Consider the following 17,768-nt stretch of genomic DNA (forward strand, 5'->3'; position numbering starts at 1 on the left):
ATTTTTAGGTAGCCCTGTCTCCTTTTCTTCCTGTGGATTGAATTTTGTAAGCTGCTAACAAAGGTATGGTCAAACTTTTTAGAGACCAGTAAATGTTCTTAAATTAGAGCGGAATTGACTTTTCTCAATTATTACATAATACAAAATAAGGTAGAGTCTCTAAAATATTGTTCCTGTTCTTAATTAGTATTTATTAGAAGAGCTTCAGTCTGTCTTTGAGTAGCAGATGGTATTCTGGAACAAGATCCAGAGAGGATCTGGTTAACAAGAGGACATGACTGTTCCCTGACCCATCTTCGTGGAGGCAAGACAAATAAGCTTACTACTATAAGTAGCTCCAAAAATAGTGGGCCTGATTGCCTCAAGGTCGTGTGATTTATATTAAAAGTGTAGGTCCATCTGCTTTTATAACAATGATTTTGTTAGAATTTGCAGAAGTCATTTTATGCTACCTTTTAATAATTGAAAACTATTACTAATATAGAATCATATTGCACAAATGAACTAATTATACTGTACTTATCATGCAACTGGTGCTTATAAATACACTTCTCTGTATAGATTACACCATCACTGATACAATTAATCACATTTCATACAGTTACCGTTTTTCACTTGAGTGGTTAGCCAGTATTTGAGGTCTTGCAGGCTATGTTCCCTCTAAGCTGCACAGCCATGCAGCTGCCTGTTGTGCTCAGGGCTGCGGTGGGGAGAGATGCATCTCCCCAAGTCCTGGACCTGCTGTAGCGCCCCTTCCCCTGCCCTGAACCTGCTGTGGCTGGGGGACAGGAACTTCTCCCTCCTTTGCTGCCCCCCCCCCCCCCAAGGGCTGCTACAGGCAGAGAGAGCTGGGGTGGGGGGGGGAGTCCTCTCTCCCCACCATAGTCCTGGGGAGCCCCACCGCACCCTGCATCCCCAGCCGAAGCCCTCACCTCCCCCTGCCCCCCACTGCCCCAGCCCTGAGCCCCCTCCCACACTCTGAACCCCTCAGCCCCACCTCACCACATGAATTTTATGTGCACCCATATGGAGGTGATATGTGACACATCAGCTCCATATTGGTGCACATAACAACATTTCATTCCGCACATAGGTGCGAAAAATTAGAGGGAACACTACTTGCAGATTGTTTCCATTTCCAGTAGGAGAAATTGACAATGGAGTCAGGTGTTTCTTTGATGCAGTCCTGTTTATTTACAAAGAATGTACGTAAAGTCCTGTTTTCTTCAACATAGTAGGAATCAAACAGGAGGCAGGTTTTTTTTGCTCCCATTCTAAACCAGCCAGTAGTCTACCCAAAAACCTTTTAGCTTTTTCTCAGGTTCATATTAATAAGTGCTTTTTTTCTAGCTGTCCTTGGCTTTCTGCTGTCTTTTCTGTCTGCTTCTGTTATGTTTCTGGCTGCTTCTCTCACACACAGCTTTATCAAACAATACCTCTGCCCACATGATTCAGTGCTGTCTGGCCTAGTTCGTGGCCTGTATTTTGGGCAGTAGCTTCTATTATGTTGGCTAGCTTACTCCAAAAGAGGCTTAACTGCTTCTTGCATTTATCCTGAATGAAGGGCAGCTATTATGCCCAGCAGCTTCAGTGAAGTTTCACACACCCCTCAGAATAACAGTACAGTAGCTATTTTTGTAGATTAATACAAAAGGTGTAGGATTTAGTGTAGGACAGGGAGTCTTCATTTGTCTACTAATAAGTTGATTTATGAAGATTCGCATAACAATTTGAGAAGTAAGCTTTAATGTCAAAGTGTTCGCAAGCATTACGATTGCACGTAATAGGTATCTATCTTTGTTCACCAAAGTAAAAACATAGAAAACGTATCTTCTAGTGACAGGTTTCAGAGTAGCCGCCGTGTTAGTCTGTATTCGCAAAAAGAAAAGGAGTACTAGTGGCACCTTAGAGACTAACTAGTTTATTTGAGCATAAGCTTTCGTGAGCTACAGATTTCCTCACTGTATTTTCCACTGAATGCATCCGATGAAGTGAGCTGTAGCTCACGAAAGCTTATGCTCAAATAAATTGGTTAGTCTCTAAGGTGCCACTAGTACTCCTTTTCTTTTTGTATCTTCTAGTGGTGTTTCCTAATTTTTATTTTGAATCTAGTTCATGAACATATTGCTGTGCAAGTTCTTCTCTCCATCAGGTTTACATTTAGAAGCTTGCACCATAAGTGGTGTCAATTCTCATTCTGAATGGCTGGTAAAATATTATAGACAGTCCTTATTTCAGGTATAAAGGTCAGTTTCATTCTTTTTTTTCAAGATGGTGGTACAGTAACTCCCCACTTAATGTCCTCTCACTTAATGTTGTTTCGATCTTACGTCCCTGCTCAGTTACAGAACATGCTCCATTTAAAGTTGTGCAATGCTTCGCTATAATGTCATTTGGCTGCCTGCTTTGTCTACAGCTGGCAGCCCCCCTATCAACTCCCCTATGCCTGCCTCCTGCCCGCGGCAATCAGCTGGCTTGTGACGTTCAGGAGGCAGGGAGGGAGGGGGAGCCTGCGCACCATGTCCTCACTCCTCCCCTCTCCCTCCTCAATGCCGCAAGCCAGTTGATTGCCACTGGCAGGAGGTAGGGGAGGGAGAGGGGAGGAGTGAGGTTGCTGAGTAAAGGGGGAGGAAGGGGGGAAAGAAGAGGCAGGTTAAGGGTGGGGGCTTGGGTGGAGTGGGTGGGCCGAGGGTTGAGCCCCCCGCCCCTGGTGCTTGCAGAGTAGGGGAAGCTGCTGCTGCGCAACATGTTTCTCCTAGCCTACAGCACCTTCAGCCTCCTTGCCTGCCTCATTGTCTCCAGTGCCCATGGGCTGTGCCTTTGTGGGGTAAGGCAGGGGTACCTCCCAACTATAGTACTGTACTGTATGGCAAAAAGATTTCCCTGGAACCTAACCACCCCACCCACCCCCATTTACATTCATTCTTATGGGGAAATTGGATTAGCTTAACATCGTTTCACTTAAAGTTGCATTTTTCAGGAACATAACTACAATGTTAAATGAGGCGTTACTATAATTCTGTTTTTAGAGCTCACACTAAACAAGGTCCTAAGTAGCTTTTTCAGTTCAAATTTTAATCTTAAGGGAGTTCAATTAATACGGGATGTTGTCTTCAAATGCTTGACCTTTTTGATAAATTTATCTGGCTTGTGAGGAGTATGTTCTCTCGCAAAACTAAATGTGTGGTGACCAAAGGATACTGGGAAATTAATCTGCTTATAAAAACAACCTAAAAAAGACTTCATTTGCTGATGATTTATAGAATTGGCCTGAAAGGTTTGTTTGTTTTTTTAATTTCTTTACATTAGAAATTTAAGGTCTTGTTATACCCTGTTTTTCCTGGAAGATAGGTGGACATCTGCGAAACTAGTAGGAATTATCACACAACAACAAAATAAAATCTGGTTGAGGGTATGTCTACACTGCAGCTGGGAGTGTACCTCCCAGCCCAGGTAGACACACATGCTAGCTCAACTTGATGAAGTGTGCTAAAAATAGCAGTGAGGACATTGCAGCACATGGATGGTGGCCTGAGCTAATCCCCTGAGTATGGACCTGGGGAGTCAGGTAGGCTTATACGTGAGTGGTTAGCCCATACTGCTGCCCATGCCACAAAGTCCACACTTCTATTTTTATTGCAGTAATTTGAGCACAGTTAGTGTAAGTCTCTCTAACTGGACTGGGAGAGACGCTCCCAGCTACCGTGTAAACATACCCTGAGAGGCTAAGTAGTCTTATTCAGTCTGTTAACACTAACACCTGTCTAAGTCAAATACTTTGCCAACAAAGACCTTCTGTCCCAAATATTTTAAAATTCAATACCCTGGCCCTCAGGTAAGAGCTGAAAAATCTGCTGCTTCATTTTCATATCTTCTGAAGATGTCTTCAGCGTCAAGAGTGAAGACCAGATTTGAAATTCTTAATATATGTAAGGTAGGAAAAAAGTGGAATGCCTTCGCCAAGGAAATGTTCAGGCCAACTTTATGCATCATTTAAAAGAAAAAAATGAAACTAATTTTTTTATCTTTGTGGGTTACCTTTACCTTTCTTGACCATGACCTTAATTTTTTATTACAGTTCTGCAATTTTTTGTTCTATGAACCTTGTACCTGTTAATTTCATTGGGTGACCCCTAGTTCTTGTGTTATATGAAGGGGCAAATACCACTTCTCGATTCACTTTCTCCATACCATTCATGATCTTATAGACGTCTATCATCTCTTTTCCAAGCTGAAAAGTCCCAGTCTTTTTAATCTCTCATCATATGGAAGCTGTTCAATACCCTTAATCAGTTAGGGTTGTGCTATATTTGTTGCAGTACACTCAACTTGTTTCGCTTGTAAGTGATTAAGAGTTTATCTCTGGACGCTTTGTGAATACAAGATTTGCTCTTGATTTGGGTGATATGAAGGGTGTTGTCTTTGATTTACTTTGATAATGTAGTCCCTTTCAGCTAATGGTATTTAGAATTTTTGTGGATATATTGTTCTATCACCTATGCTTACTAAGAACTTCAAAAGTTGGTGCCTCAAGTTTTTATTTGACATGTCCATGCTAAAACAGACTCTACAGCCCTGTTAATGATTTGTTTTCCTTGAAGCTCTCTGGGTTGAACTGGCAGGCCTGTATAGTAGCTGACTTTTGTGTGCAATTAAAAATGTTTTTGACCAAGTATTGTAAAAGTAAAAAATGTTAATACGTTTTTCTTAAAACTTAGCGTTCTGTTGTACAGAAAAATCTCTCAAGATTCCATCAACAATGTTTGTGAAATGAGTAGCCACCAAAGAAATTTTTCTTTATTATTATTTTATTATTATCATTATCGATCTTTACACATTCATTATATCTTCAGCTAAAAAAGAAAATTACTCAGAATTGGTTAAAATGGTATTGGTAATCCTAACCTTTACTGGATATTTAAACTACGAAATAGAACTTGCTTGTATGGTGGTTAAAATTGGTATTAGTCACTTTGGCTAGCTGGTGGGAAATGGCAGGATTTTAGTGTGACTCTTGGTAACTCCAGTGATGCTACTCTTTTTGGTTTGTGTGTGAACTCGATATTTGGAAAAGGTTGACAGGACTCATAGTAAGGCTATAAGCATACAATTTCTAGCACTTGTCCTGTAAATTCCCTATTCTGCTACCATTTTTTGTAATTACTGTATTTTTTTAATTGGTATTAATCTAGCTCATCTGTCTCCAAGAATAGCCTAGTAAGCTTTATTGATATAATGCTATAATATTGACCAAAAATACTTGGAATTGTATTTCTATATGAACATATTCCATAGAAAGAATTAATTAATAAGTTAATTACAATACGTCAGCCAAGTAAAGTACGTAGCAAAAGTAATTATGCTCTTGATAACTACTATTAAGGGTTTTATATTGTACTGTGGAAATTCATTTGGATTGAAACTTGAAGAAAACATTTCAGGGTTAAGAAAATTAAGTATTTTAACAATTTGGAGGAAGATACAATTTGAAAATATTTTACTTGTGACACTATAATTTTGGAGTTTTTTTGAACTTGTATCTTAAAACTCTGCATGGGGTGAACTCAGGGTTTGAACTCCCCTCCATCTACATGCAACTGGCTTGGTCCCAGGACCCCAGGGGAGATGTGAAGGGGCTGAGCCTGTGTCAAGTGATACCCAGGGATCAAGCCCTATTGCTTTGTACTGTAGATGCAGTCCTACTGGACTCATGTTCTGGGAGTCCGCCAAAAGTCTCTCTCCCATAGGCCGGTTTTCTTTGTTCTCTGGATAGTCAAGTTTTCCCACACTGCACCATGAGCAAAGGCCACATTTTGGGAGGGCTCTAGGGAGTTTGATACGATTGGTTGGACTTGGGTCTGCATACTGCATTGTTCAGGATATTTGAAGCCAATCCCAGCAACCACCTGTATCAGCACTAATTCGGTTTCAGCATCTTTCTAGATATGGACATTATTAGAATGGCAGCCCAACAAATTCCAAAGTGTGTACCAAGGAATGTCACTACATAGCCAGCAATCGCATGGGTGCCAAGAGCTTCAGTGGCATAAGATTGCCAGTGATGGACAGAAACTAAATATTCAGCCAGACCACCTTAAAGACCTAGGCAAAGATTGATCCAGATGGGACTCAATCTGCAAGGAGGTCACGGTCCCTTTGTGAGTTGATATAAGAATGCTTACCTTGACAACCACTTCTACCACATACATATGATTCCTGAGATTTTCAGACACTTCCAGGTCAGTTCCCTGTGTGGTGTTTGGTTCCTTGGACAGTCATCAATATGTAATCATCATAACAGCTTTAGAAAAGAAGGTCTCTGTAGTTCCTTAGGGCTTGTCTACACTGGCAATTAACAGCGCTGCAACTTTCTCACTCGGGTGTGAAAAAACAACCCCTGAGCGCAGCAAGTTGCAGCACTGTAAAGCACCAGTGTAAACAGTGCTCCAGCACTGGGAGCTACGCCACTCGTTGAGGTGGTTTTTTAGAGCACTGGGAGAGCTCTCTCCCAGTGCTGCACTGCGACCACACGAGGCACGTTAAAGCACTGCCATTGTAGACTAGCTCTTAGTAACTGGCTGGTCTAAGTCAGCACTAGCCAGATGGTATCTACAGTGGTTGATGGAATTTCTGCAACTGATCAGGGACTTGAGCCTGGTAGTGAACTTGCATAACAATCAGTCTCCCTCCTTGATGGAACTGTCAACAACACAGAATGAAGATTTCCCTTTTCCCAGCAGGATCCTGAAACTGGAATCTTTGGGCAATTTCACATCAAGTTGTATGTCTGTATTGACAGCATGCTTTTCCTGGGGGCTCCTGCTGTCCTTCCAGGATTTGGTCCTGTGGGTGCAGTTTCATATCCAGGGTCTGCAATAGGACCCAAGAATATTTCTCCACTCTATGGAGGGAGCTGAATGGCTGTTTGCTTCCCCAAAAGATCAAGAATCACTGCATTTGTGGTTGGAAAACACCAACTGTCTAATAAGGTTCCCCTTTTCAAGTTTGTCCTAGGATTCAGGTGGCCACAGATGCCAGCCTGCTCAGGAGGGAGCCCCATTCTACTATGGAATTAGTTCGGGGCATTGATCACAGTGGGAATGCAAACTGCATGCCAGCATCTTGGAACTAAGGGCAGTTTGTCTCTCCTACTTCATAAGGACTTCACCCTTCCATAGTGTTCTAATCAGGCTTCATAACACAATGAAGGTACCGTGTTGTCCACCTATCAAGGAGGGAGTATAAGCAAACCTGTCTTGTGAGAAATCCTACCCTCTTCGATGAATGCTGGGGGAGAGCGAGAGGGGGAAGAATCTGAGGACAATCAGATGGGATGGGAATAAAAGCTCTTCTCAAGTTTAAAAATTACCAGTGATTTCATGATCTACATAGGTGTTTTCCTTTTCTGACTCTGGCTTTTCATCAGACTCTGTCAGGAGCTCTACATCTAAAAGGCGAACAAGTCAACAAAAAGGAAAGAAAATACGAAAGAGAACTTTAAGGAAACTAATCTCCTTGGTTTCTGCCAAATTGAATAAATACATCTTATCTCTTTGGGTTGCAAGCTTCGTGCTATTGACTCCATGGCCTGAGTATCACCTTGTTCTCCTTCCTCTCCTATTGAGGATGTCACCTCCTATGCCTGCGTCAATGGATGATTTTAAATCCTTCAGACGTTATTGAAACACACGGAGCAGATTTTGGAAGCGTCTTTAGCAATTGTATAGGGGAAAGTGAATAGCTGTTTGATATTCTTCAGTCAGCTTCTCAAAATAGAATTGCTCTACCTATTAATGTGGGAATTTTACATCCGTCAAAGGATCTCTGGGCTATTCCGGCTTTGATTTCATCGACTTCAAAATGTGTGGATCATGGATATCAGGTACTGTCAAAAGGCTTTGAGTATTTTTATACTCTTCCAATTCCATAATCGTTACTTTTTACTGCTTCAGATGAAAAATCAAAACAAATAGGAAAGTCAACTTCCAAAGAGATTAGAACTCTTAGGCTGAGGAATAATTTTTCCTGCGTCTTTGTTTGAGTATAGCTAACTATCGAGCCATGCTATCTAAATATGATTACCATCAGTGGAATAAATCATCTGAGTTTAAAAACAAGTTACCTTTAGAATTTAGAGATGAGTTTAAATGAATCTTTAAGGAAGATCTGCTAAATTGCTAAAACCTTGTTTCACTTTGCACTAGATGCAGCTGATATGGTTGTCCGTTTGATGGCTACAGCTAGTGTTCTGAGATGTGTATCATGGTTGTGTGCATGAGGGTTGCCAAGGGAAGTGCAGACAACCATTGAAGATTTGGAGTTCAATAGACTAAATTTATTTAGTGCTAACGTGAACGAATCTCTTCATTCTTTAAAGGATCCAAGAAAGGTTTATGCACTTTCAAGAGGAAGCAGTCTTGTTGTAAATCTCCTACATATAAGAACACTACTCCTTCCCCATTTTTATCAATAGAGAGATTGGGATATCAAAAGAGGAGATTAGGCCCATCATCCTCTTCGGTAACCTTGCACTGGGACAGACACAGAGGCATCAGATTTGCTGTGACAGTCAAGCATCTTGGGACTAATCTACAAGGATCTATAGCATTTTCCTTCTTTCCTTTGTTCTGAACTCTTTCCCCCCTGCCCACCCCAGGAAGCTTGGATAGCAACCACCACAGATCAGTCAGTCCTTCAAGTTATTGAGGATGTTTGTCATTCAATTTCAAACTTTGCTTCCCACCCATTTCCAGTCCCAGTCTCTCTTCAGGGACCACTCTCATGAGAATGCAGTGTGTCAAGAGATAGAGTATCTTGTTGATCTAGGGGCAAGAGAACTGATTTGCTCAAGAATTTATAGGAAAGAGTTTCTGTTCCCCTTACTTTCTTATAGTGAAGAAGGGAGATTGACATCAGATCCTAGAGCTCAGGAATTTAAACAGATACACTTGATGCACCAAAATTTGTATGGTAGCTCTTGCTTCCATTATTCCCGCTCTAGATTCTATATTTAGAAATTACCCTCGACCTACAGGTTGATGATCTATCAGTAGTAATGACTTATCTATGCAGACAGGGGCCACATGTTTACCTTGTCTAAACAATTGATGACATTGACGGCATGTTTGGGTAGGGTGGCAATTTATGGTCTTCCTGTTTACAAAACATTTTTCTCTAGTGACTGTTCAGTGTTAAGACATCCATTCTGGAGAGCAGTTCTACAGTCTCTTTTCAGAAAACTCCTAGGTTCCACCTCTATTGAAGATGACTACAAGACTGGGGTCCACATGCGCAGCACTCGAAGCAGAAAGAGCAGTTATTTATTTTACAGTAACTAGACCTTAAAGATGTCTGCATGTGTGGATCCTAGGACCTGCCTTCCTCCCCACAGCTTGGAGTTCTATATATGTGGTTCTAATAGTTGAAGGAACTTAGTGGCTGTTGGGATCGTTGTGCTCTGTATGCCCTTGGGGTGCAGGGAGGAGAGAAGGAGGACATGAGGAGCACGTGTGACCCCTACTGGAAACTGCTGGTGAAAACATTTGAACTGCTGCACACACTGTGAGTGGGAGCCACATGTGCAGACATCTCAACTACAGTTACTGTAACGACTCACTGACTTCAAGGAGCTCACTACAGACTACGTGGCTCTGGGAAGGAGGGTAAAGTTTGGGGCGCAAGTGGTGGTCTCGTCCATCCTCCCTGTTGAAGGAAAAGGCCCGGACAGGGACCACTGAATCATTGAAGGAAATGCGTGACTACGCAGGTGGTGTCTACGAGAGGGCTTTTGCTTTTTTGACGACAAGCTAATGTTCCAGGAAAGAGGATTATTGTGCTGGGATGGGCTCCATCTATCAAATACTGGGAAGAGCATCTTTGGACATCATCTAGCTAACCTGATAAGGAGAGCTGTAAACTAGGTCCTATGGGGGATGGTGAGACAAATCTGGCCAATGCACATCTAGGCTTGAAGACGAGGAATAGGGGATAATTTCTGGAGAAGGAACTAGAAATCACACCTGTATTAGAAAGGCAAGAAGAAAAGCAGCAGGGCAGGCAGTCTGCAAAATATCTTCAGTGCCTGTATACAAATACAATGAGTATGGAGAACAATCAGGAAGTCATGGTATATGAAGAAAATTATGACTTAACTGACATTACAGAAAGTTGGTGGGACAACTCCCATGATTGGAGTACCAGTGTTGAGGGACATAGCTTGTTCCAAAAAAGGTATGGGGGAAAAGGGAGGTGGTGTAGCGCTGTACATCAAGAATGTATACATTTGCTCTGCGGACCGAGAGGAAGTGAGCGACAGACCTACTGTGAGAGTCTGGGTGAGGATAAAAAGGGAACAGTAGCGATGTTTTGGTGTGGGTCTATTATAGACCAACAAATCAGGAAGAGGAAGTGAATTAATCATTCTGCAAGCAGGTAACAAGATTAGCTAACACGCATGAGCTAGTACTATTGGGGGATTTTAACTTCCCTGATATCTGTTGGAAGACTCTTACAGCAAAACATATGTCCTGCAAATTCTTATCGTGTGTAGGGGACAACTTTCTTATTTAAAAAGCTGAGGAAACAACTATGGGGTCACCAATTTTGGATCTGGTTTTGACCAACAGGGGTGAATTAGTGGCAAATGTGAAGGTGGTCAGAACTTGGGAGAAAGTGATCATAATCTGATAGAATTCAATATCCTATGTAAAGGAAGACATGAGACTACCAAAACAAGGACACTGGACTTCAGAAAGGAAGATTTCAACTAACTCAGAGAAATAGTAGGCAAGGTCCCATGGAAAGACCAATTAGGAAGAAAAGGAGTTGAAAGGGGCTGGCATTTTCTAAAAGATGTAATACTAGAGGCTCAGCGTAAAGATATTCCATTGCAGAGGAAAGATAAGAAGAGCCACAGGAGGCCAGTGTGGCTGCATAAGGAGTTTTTAGGTATCTAAAAACCAAAAGGGATACATATAGGAAATGGAAGGAGGGGCATGTGACCAAGGATGTATACATGGGAAAAGCGTGAGCATGTAGGGACAAAATCAGGAAAGCCAAGGCAAAGAATGAGTTTCAGCTAGCAAGCAATATTAGAGACAACAAGAAGGGGTCTTCAAATAGGTCAGACAAATAAAAAGGAAGATTGAGGACAATGAGGGTCCACTGATCAATGCCTACTTTGCTTCAGTTTTCTCTTAAAAAATAACATGTGATGGGACAACTAGCCAAGTTACCATAGACAATAAAGGGGAAGGAATGCAGCTCGGGATAACTAAAGAAAATGTCAGAGATCTTCTGACCAATTTGAATTCAAAACAGTGGGGTCTCATGATGTTTATCCGAGATTACTGAAGGAATTAACTGAAAAAAATCTGAGCCACTGGAAAGAATATTTGCAAATTTAATGGATGGCCGGAAGACTGGAGAAGGGCTAACATAGTGCCCACCTTTAAAAGGGGGGAAGGAGGAACTGGGGAACTATAGACCAGTCAGCTTGACTTCGTTACTTGGGGAAACTACTCGAGCAGGGGCGGGCAAACTTTTTGGCCTGAGGGCCACATCAGGTTTCCAAAATTGTATGGAGGGCCAGTTAGGGGAAGCTGTGCCTCCCCAACAGCCAGGCGTGGCCCAGCCCCTGACCCCTATCTGACCCCCCTTCTCCCTGTCCCCTGACCACCCTGGATCCTCCACTGCCCCATCTAACCCCTCCTCTCATTCCTGACTCCCCCCTGCCCCATCAACCACCCCTTCTCCCTGACTGCCCCTGGAACCCCTGCCCCTCACCACTCCATCCAACCCCCCCTTCTTCCTGACTGCCCCCCCACAGGACCCCTACCCCCATTCAACCCCCCGGTTCCCTGCCCTCTTACCACACCGACCCCTATCCACACTCCTGCCCCCGAACACCACCACCACCCCCGAACTTCCCTGCCCTCTATCCAACCCCCCCGCCCCTTTACTGCGCTGCCTGGCGAACAGGTGGCTGGCGGTGCTATAGCCGTGCCACCGCGCAACACAGAGCACCGGCTCAGGCTGGGCTCTGCAGCTGCGCTGTCCCAGGAGCACCCAGCCCCGCTGCCCAGAGCATTGCGCCAGTGGCTCAGTGAGCTGAGGCTGCGGGGGAGGGGCCCAACAGGGGAGGGGCCAGGGCCTAGTCTTGCGGGCCAGGAGCTCAGGAGCCGGGCAGGTCCCGCTGGCTGTAGTTTGCCCACCTCTGTACGAGAGCAATGTATAAAACATTCAATTTGCAAATACCTGGAACGTGAAGGAGTAATCACTAGCAGCCAGCATGGGTTTACCAAAAACAAATCCATGTCAAACCAGCTTGATTTCCTTCTTTGACAGGGATCTTGTTTGGTGGATAAGAAGAATGTGGTGGACATAATATACCTGGACTTCAGCAAGGCTTTTGACACAGTCCCACATGACATTTTGATGAGTAACCTGGAGAAATGCAGACTCAACAGAACTGTCATTAAGTGGATACATAATTGGTTAAACAACCACAAACAAAGAGAAAAGGAGTACTTGTGGCACCTTAGAGACTAACCAATTTATTTGAGCATGAGCTTTCGTGAGCTACAGCTAAGGTGCCACAAGTACTCCTTTTCTTTTTGCGAATACAGACTAACACGGCTGTTACTCTGAAACCTGTCACAAACAAAGAGTAATTATTAATGAAATGATGTCTGATTGGAGGGGCGGTCTCAAGTGAGGTTCCACAGGAATCTGTTCTTGGTCAGGTGTTAACATCTTTAATGACCTGGATGTAGGAATAGAGCACATACTCATCAAATTTGCAGATGACACAAACCTGGGGGGAGAGGCCTGCCAGCACTTTGAAGGATAGAGCTAAAGTTCAGAGGGATCTTGATAAACTGGAGAACTGGACTATAGGTGACAACAGTGAAATTCAACAAAGACAAATATAAGGTGCTAGTCTTAGGGAAGAAAAACCAAATGCACAAATACAAATAGACGATAATTGGCTTGGCGCTCATGTGGCTTTCTTTTCATTAAAATTATTAGACAATATATGGACCCTTTGCTGTGTCCACAGCAATATTTACCAGGATTGCAAATGTGTAGAGCCACAGGATATTTGGTTAATATTACAAATTTCCATTCATTGAAATAGCTTCATAGGATGTAAATGTTCTAATCAAGCTTCCAGGGGACAGCATGCTACAGTTTAATAGAATATTTTGGTACTATCCATAACATAATGCAGGACAACTAATATAAAATGACAACACTGAACAGTCATAACATTTCCACTCTTGGGCCTCAATTCTAGTGCAAAGCACATCAGTCTGCATGATTAATGCTGGAGATGTGAGACCCAAGCAGGGAGAATCCAGTAAAATGATGCCTTCAAAGAAGCAGGATTACAAGGTAAGTAAATAATCCCCCCCCCCCCCTTTTGGCTTTGGTATATAAAAATACATCTATCCAGAGCTGTAGACACACATAAAATTAACTTTTTTTAAAGGAGACATGTCCAGAGTTCTTTGGCCCTTTTCATTCAAAGGATTAATGTAGTAAAACTTGTTAAAGCCCCATTTACTGAAGGCATTACTCAGTAACCCAACATACAACTGCCAGATATCCAGCTTATATTATTAGATTAGCGTAATGAAGGAATTCTGGCTCTAAGGTTTTTGAATTTAATAGCTGTTTATCTTCAAATGGATAGCATCATTGTGTTCTTATGAGGCTTAAACTTCTACAGTACTATGTTGATTCTTTCGGCATGAAACTAAAAAGATGATTAATGAAGGTACTCCTACCTCAAGTGGGTGTTGCCTTATGGTGACATTGTTTTAGGTTTATGTCATAAGGTTTATTTTTGGAATTCTCCCTTCCCAACTCTGAAATATGTGGGATTGAGTTTAAAGTATTGGTGGAAGTTGTAGAAAGAAAGAAACTGTTCTGTTTAAGGAAACATTGAGATTTAAACATTTGTTTAATGAAAATAAACTTGTTTACATCTAGTATCCCTGTCATGTGGGACTTGTACAAACTTATTCCTACGTTAGGTATTTCTTTTTGAAGTGTGTGTGTGTATATATGTGTATATATACACGAGTCTTGTTCGAAGTGTTGCTCAGTAAAACAGTTTTTGAAATTGTTATGATTACCTCTGCTTGGTATAAATATCTATCCTGTTTACTTCACTGAGCTATTAAAATGCAAATTTATCCTACATTCACCAATTCAAGAAATTTTTCCCTGTCTCATTATATGTAATGAAAAATACAAAAAAGAGCGGTTCAAATCTATCGCATGCTGTTACTGGAGGGGCAGGATAGGCCTCTATGGTATAATTAGGTGACATAGGACATGTCTACACGTACAGGGCTGCTGCTTCAGCACGTCTGGTGAAGACACACTATGCTGTTGGGAAAGAACTCTCCCATTGGCATAATAAAATCACTTCTGCAAATGGCAGAAGCTGTGCACATGAGCACTTATGTCAGCACTTATGTCACTCAAGGGGGTGGTTTATTCACACCCCTGAGCAACGTAAGTTATGTAGACATTGGCTGTAATATAGACACAGCCATAGTTATCTCCCATTCTTTCAGTTCCAACTTCATTGAATTTGATCAATGATGCCAGCTTTCTCTCAAGAAGCAGGACTGGCTTCTGAGTACCTCGTACCTTTCTTACCAATTTCTTCCTTCCCTTCTGGCAAAAGGCAGATTTGTTGAGGTTTTTTTTAATTAGATATGTTGGAATAGGGGTACTCTTGAGAAGAAAACTTGACTGAAGAAGTGAGTTTTGCACTTTTACAGAAATTGATAAGGGTTGGTTAGTCAGTCATTTTTATTTTCCCTGTCAGTGAGTTCTGTACTCCTGATTCTTTCTCTTGCAGTCACAAGTCTCCCCACTATTGGTTGACATTGTAGTGGAAAGTAGGTAGCTGGTATGGTTGTGAAAAGAGTCTCTGATGGTTAGGACCATACAAGGCTTTGACAGTTGGAACAACAACCTTAAACTGGACTCTGCGCTCACTGAGGAGTGAGTCCAAAGAGTTGGGGTATTTGAGTAACCTGTGTTGAGCAGGAGGAGTGCTGCATTCTGAACCAACTGGAGCGTTCTCAAGATACACCTCTACCCTGATATAACACGCATTTGGATATAACGCGGTAAAGCAAAAATGGTTTTCTGTCTCGTCTACAACATTGGTTTTCAAACTGGGGGGGTTGTGACTTGTTCTGTGGGGGTCGCGAGCCCCAACCCCAGCGTACGGCTGCAAGTTGCAAGTCCCGACCCCTGCACGGGGCTGTGAGACCCGACCGCGACGCATGACTGCAAGCCCCGACCCCTCTGTGGAGTTGCGGGACTACGAGCCTGAGCCCCAGCGTGCAGCTCTGAGCCCTGACCCCGACCCCTGCTCTGGGCTGTGAGCCCCAACAGGGGCACGTGGCTGCGAGCTCTGACCCCGGTGCGCTGGGCTGCGAGCCCCGACCCCGGACTTGATGTGAAGGACAACATCAGATGCGCCCTTTCTAAAACAATACCAAGAATAAAACTTGTGTCAAATACTGTATTAATAATGGAAATTCCCGAGGACAAAGCAAGTTTGATATAATGTGGTTTCACCTATAACACGGTAAGATTTTTTGGCTCCCGTGAACCGCATTATATCAGGATAGAGGTGTATATGATTTCATTCCTAGATATAGACAGTTGCAGTAGCCAAGAATAGAGGATAAAAATTCATAGTTGCAGTTACTTCTAATAAACCCATTTAGGTTTGGTCTAGGAAGAAAGATCTCACTGTTTGCAGGCATTTCCATTCACCTCTGCTGCCTCCAGTAGGTGGGACAGAGTTTGGCCAATAGCATTAAGAGCAACAATGGGGTTCAGCCAGATAAATATGGACATTTTCTTCTACAAAAAAGAAGTCATCCATCAGAGTGACCAATACTGTCTCGGGAATCCACCAGAGAGGTGGCATTGAAGACTATTTTTAGCTAGGTTTTCAATCAGCTTGATGAGAGGAAAGAGTTGGAAGCTATGTTGTGGCTTATAAAGTTGCTGGAATAAAGTTTCTTTAGTGCCAGTTGGACTGTTGCATGTTTTAGATGGGTGAATATAGTTCGTACTTGAAAATCTGTTGGGGAACATATAAGACCTCTGCCATTCTTACATGAGGCAGAAGGTACAAGGATCAGAGTTTCAGTATCCCCACAAGCAGGTCTTTTGGGTTTCCATTACTTATTCGTGGAGAAGGGATTTTTTTTCTTGTTTTTAGACCTATTGAGGAATATTTTGATCTTTCTGCAGAACATGTCAAGAGTTCCAGAAATTGTATATTAGTTTTTCATTCATTAATTTAAGGTTTTTTACTTTTTGCCCAGTTATTCATTGAAATTAAATATTGTTAACAAGTTTTAAGCAGTCTGGCTAAAAATCCCTTTTGCTCTTTATAGTGATGTTCATTTCATTGGTTCTCCAGCCATCATAGGATCTGTGAGAAAAGGACTTAAATTTTTATAACAAAAATCGAGCAATATTTAAAACTTCCAACTTTAAATCACTAAAATTTAATTAGTATAAGCTACAAGAGCCTTGCTAAAGTGTAGGGAAAAGACTTGGTTAAATCATATTTTTTCTATTATCACTGTCTAAGGAGTTATCTTCTGTGATTCCTGATAATTTGAGGAAATATTCCTCTTCCTCCTTTTTTTGGAAACTGGAGTAGGAAGTGTCTCTGTTATACTGGCTGATCAGAGAGTCCTCTCTTGGCCAGGTCTACACTAAAAAGTTAGGTCAACCCAGCGATGTTGCTCAGGGGTATGAAAAAAACCACGCCCCAGGAAAAGTGGTTAAACTAGCCTAACCCGCAATGAAGCCAGTGCTAGGTTGACAGAAGAATTTTTCCATCACCCTAGCACAGTGGCCTCCAAACATTTTACGCCCAAGATGACTTTTTAAATCTTAGGGAAACCCAGGATCTGCCCTGCCCCTTCCCCAAAGCTCCACTCCACTCACTCTATTGCTCCCCCTCTCCGTCGTTCACTCTCCCCACCCTCAGTCACTTTCACCGGGCTGGGGCAAGGGGGTGGGGTATGGGCTGGGGCCGAGGGGTTTGCAGTGTGAGAGGTGGCTCTGGGCTGAGCCTGGAGCAGGGGGTTGGGGTGCAGGAGGTGGTGAGGAGTGCAAGCTCTAGGAGGGAGTTTGGGTCCTGGAGGAGGCTCTGACTGGGTCAGTGTGTTGGGGTGCAGGGTGTGGGCTCTGGGAGGGGGCTCTAGGCTGGGGCAGAGTGTTGGGGATGCTGGCTCTGGGAAGGGGGTCAGGGCTGGAGATTGGGGTGCAGGAGGGGTTTCCAGGTGCAGGAGGGGATATGGGGTGCTGGCTCTGTGAGGGGGCTCAGGGCTAGGGATTTGGGATGCAGGAGGAGGTTTGGGGTGTAGGAGGGTGTATGGGGTGCTGGCTAAGGGAGGGAGTTTAAGGATGGGGGTTGGGGTGCAGCCTCTTGTTCGGCAGCACATCCTCCAGCAGCTCCCAGTTGGCGGCGGGTGCAGCGAGGCTAAGGCAGGCTCCCTGCCTACCCTGGCCCAACGCTGGTCCTGAAAGGGGCCAATGCGCCCCTGCAGCCCTTCATGCTGCCCCTCTCTGCAAGCATCGCCCCCGCAGCTCTCCCAGCCAATGGGAGCTGCAGGGACAGTGCTTGCAGGCAGGAACAGCATGCAGAGGGAGACTCCCGGTCGCAGGACTGCTCCGGCTGCTTCTGGGGGCGGCATAGAGTTGGAGTA

The 17,768-nt window shown here is 43.3% G+C and overlaps 1 protein-coding gene across 7 annotated transcripts in view; it reads left to right on the top strand.

Annotated features, from left to right (window-relative positions):
- The window catches only part of PALS1 (protein associated with LIN7 1, MAGUK p55 family member), a 136,522-nt gene that overhangs the window by 14,586 nt on the left and 104,168 nt on the right, over positions 1 to 17,768 (top strand). The window contains exon 1 of one of the 7 annotated variants that reach the window (XM_073348380.1): positions 12,589 to 13,395. The exons of the other annotated variants lie outside the window; for them this stretch is intronic. The gene's annotated coding sequence lies outside the window, so the exon portion shown is untranslated. Of the gene's footprint in view, positions 1 to 12,588; positions 13,396 to 17,768 lie in introns of those variants that run through there. 7 annotated transcript variants of the gene reach the window in all.

The sequence above is a fragment of the Lepidochelys kempii genome, chromosome 6, assembly GCF_965140285.1.
Source record: "Lepidochelys kempii isolate rLepKem1 chromosome 6, rLepKem1.hap1, whole genome shotgun sequence".
NCBI lineage: Eukaryota > Metazoa > Chordata > Testudines > Cheloniidae > Lepidochelys > Lepidochelys kempii.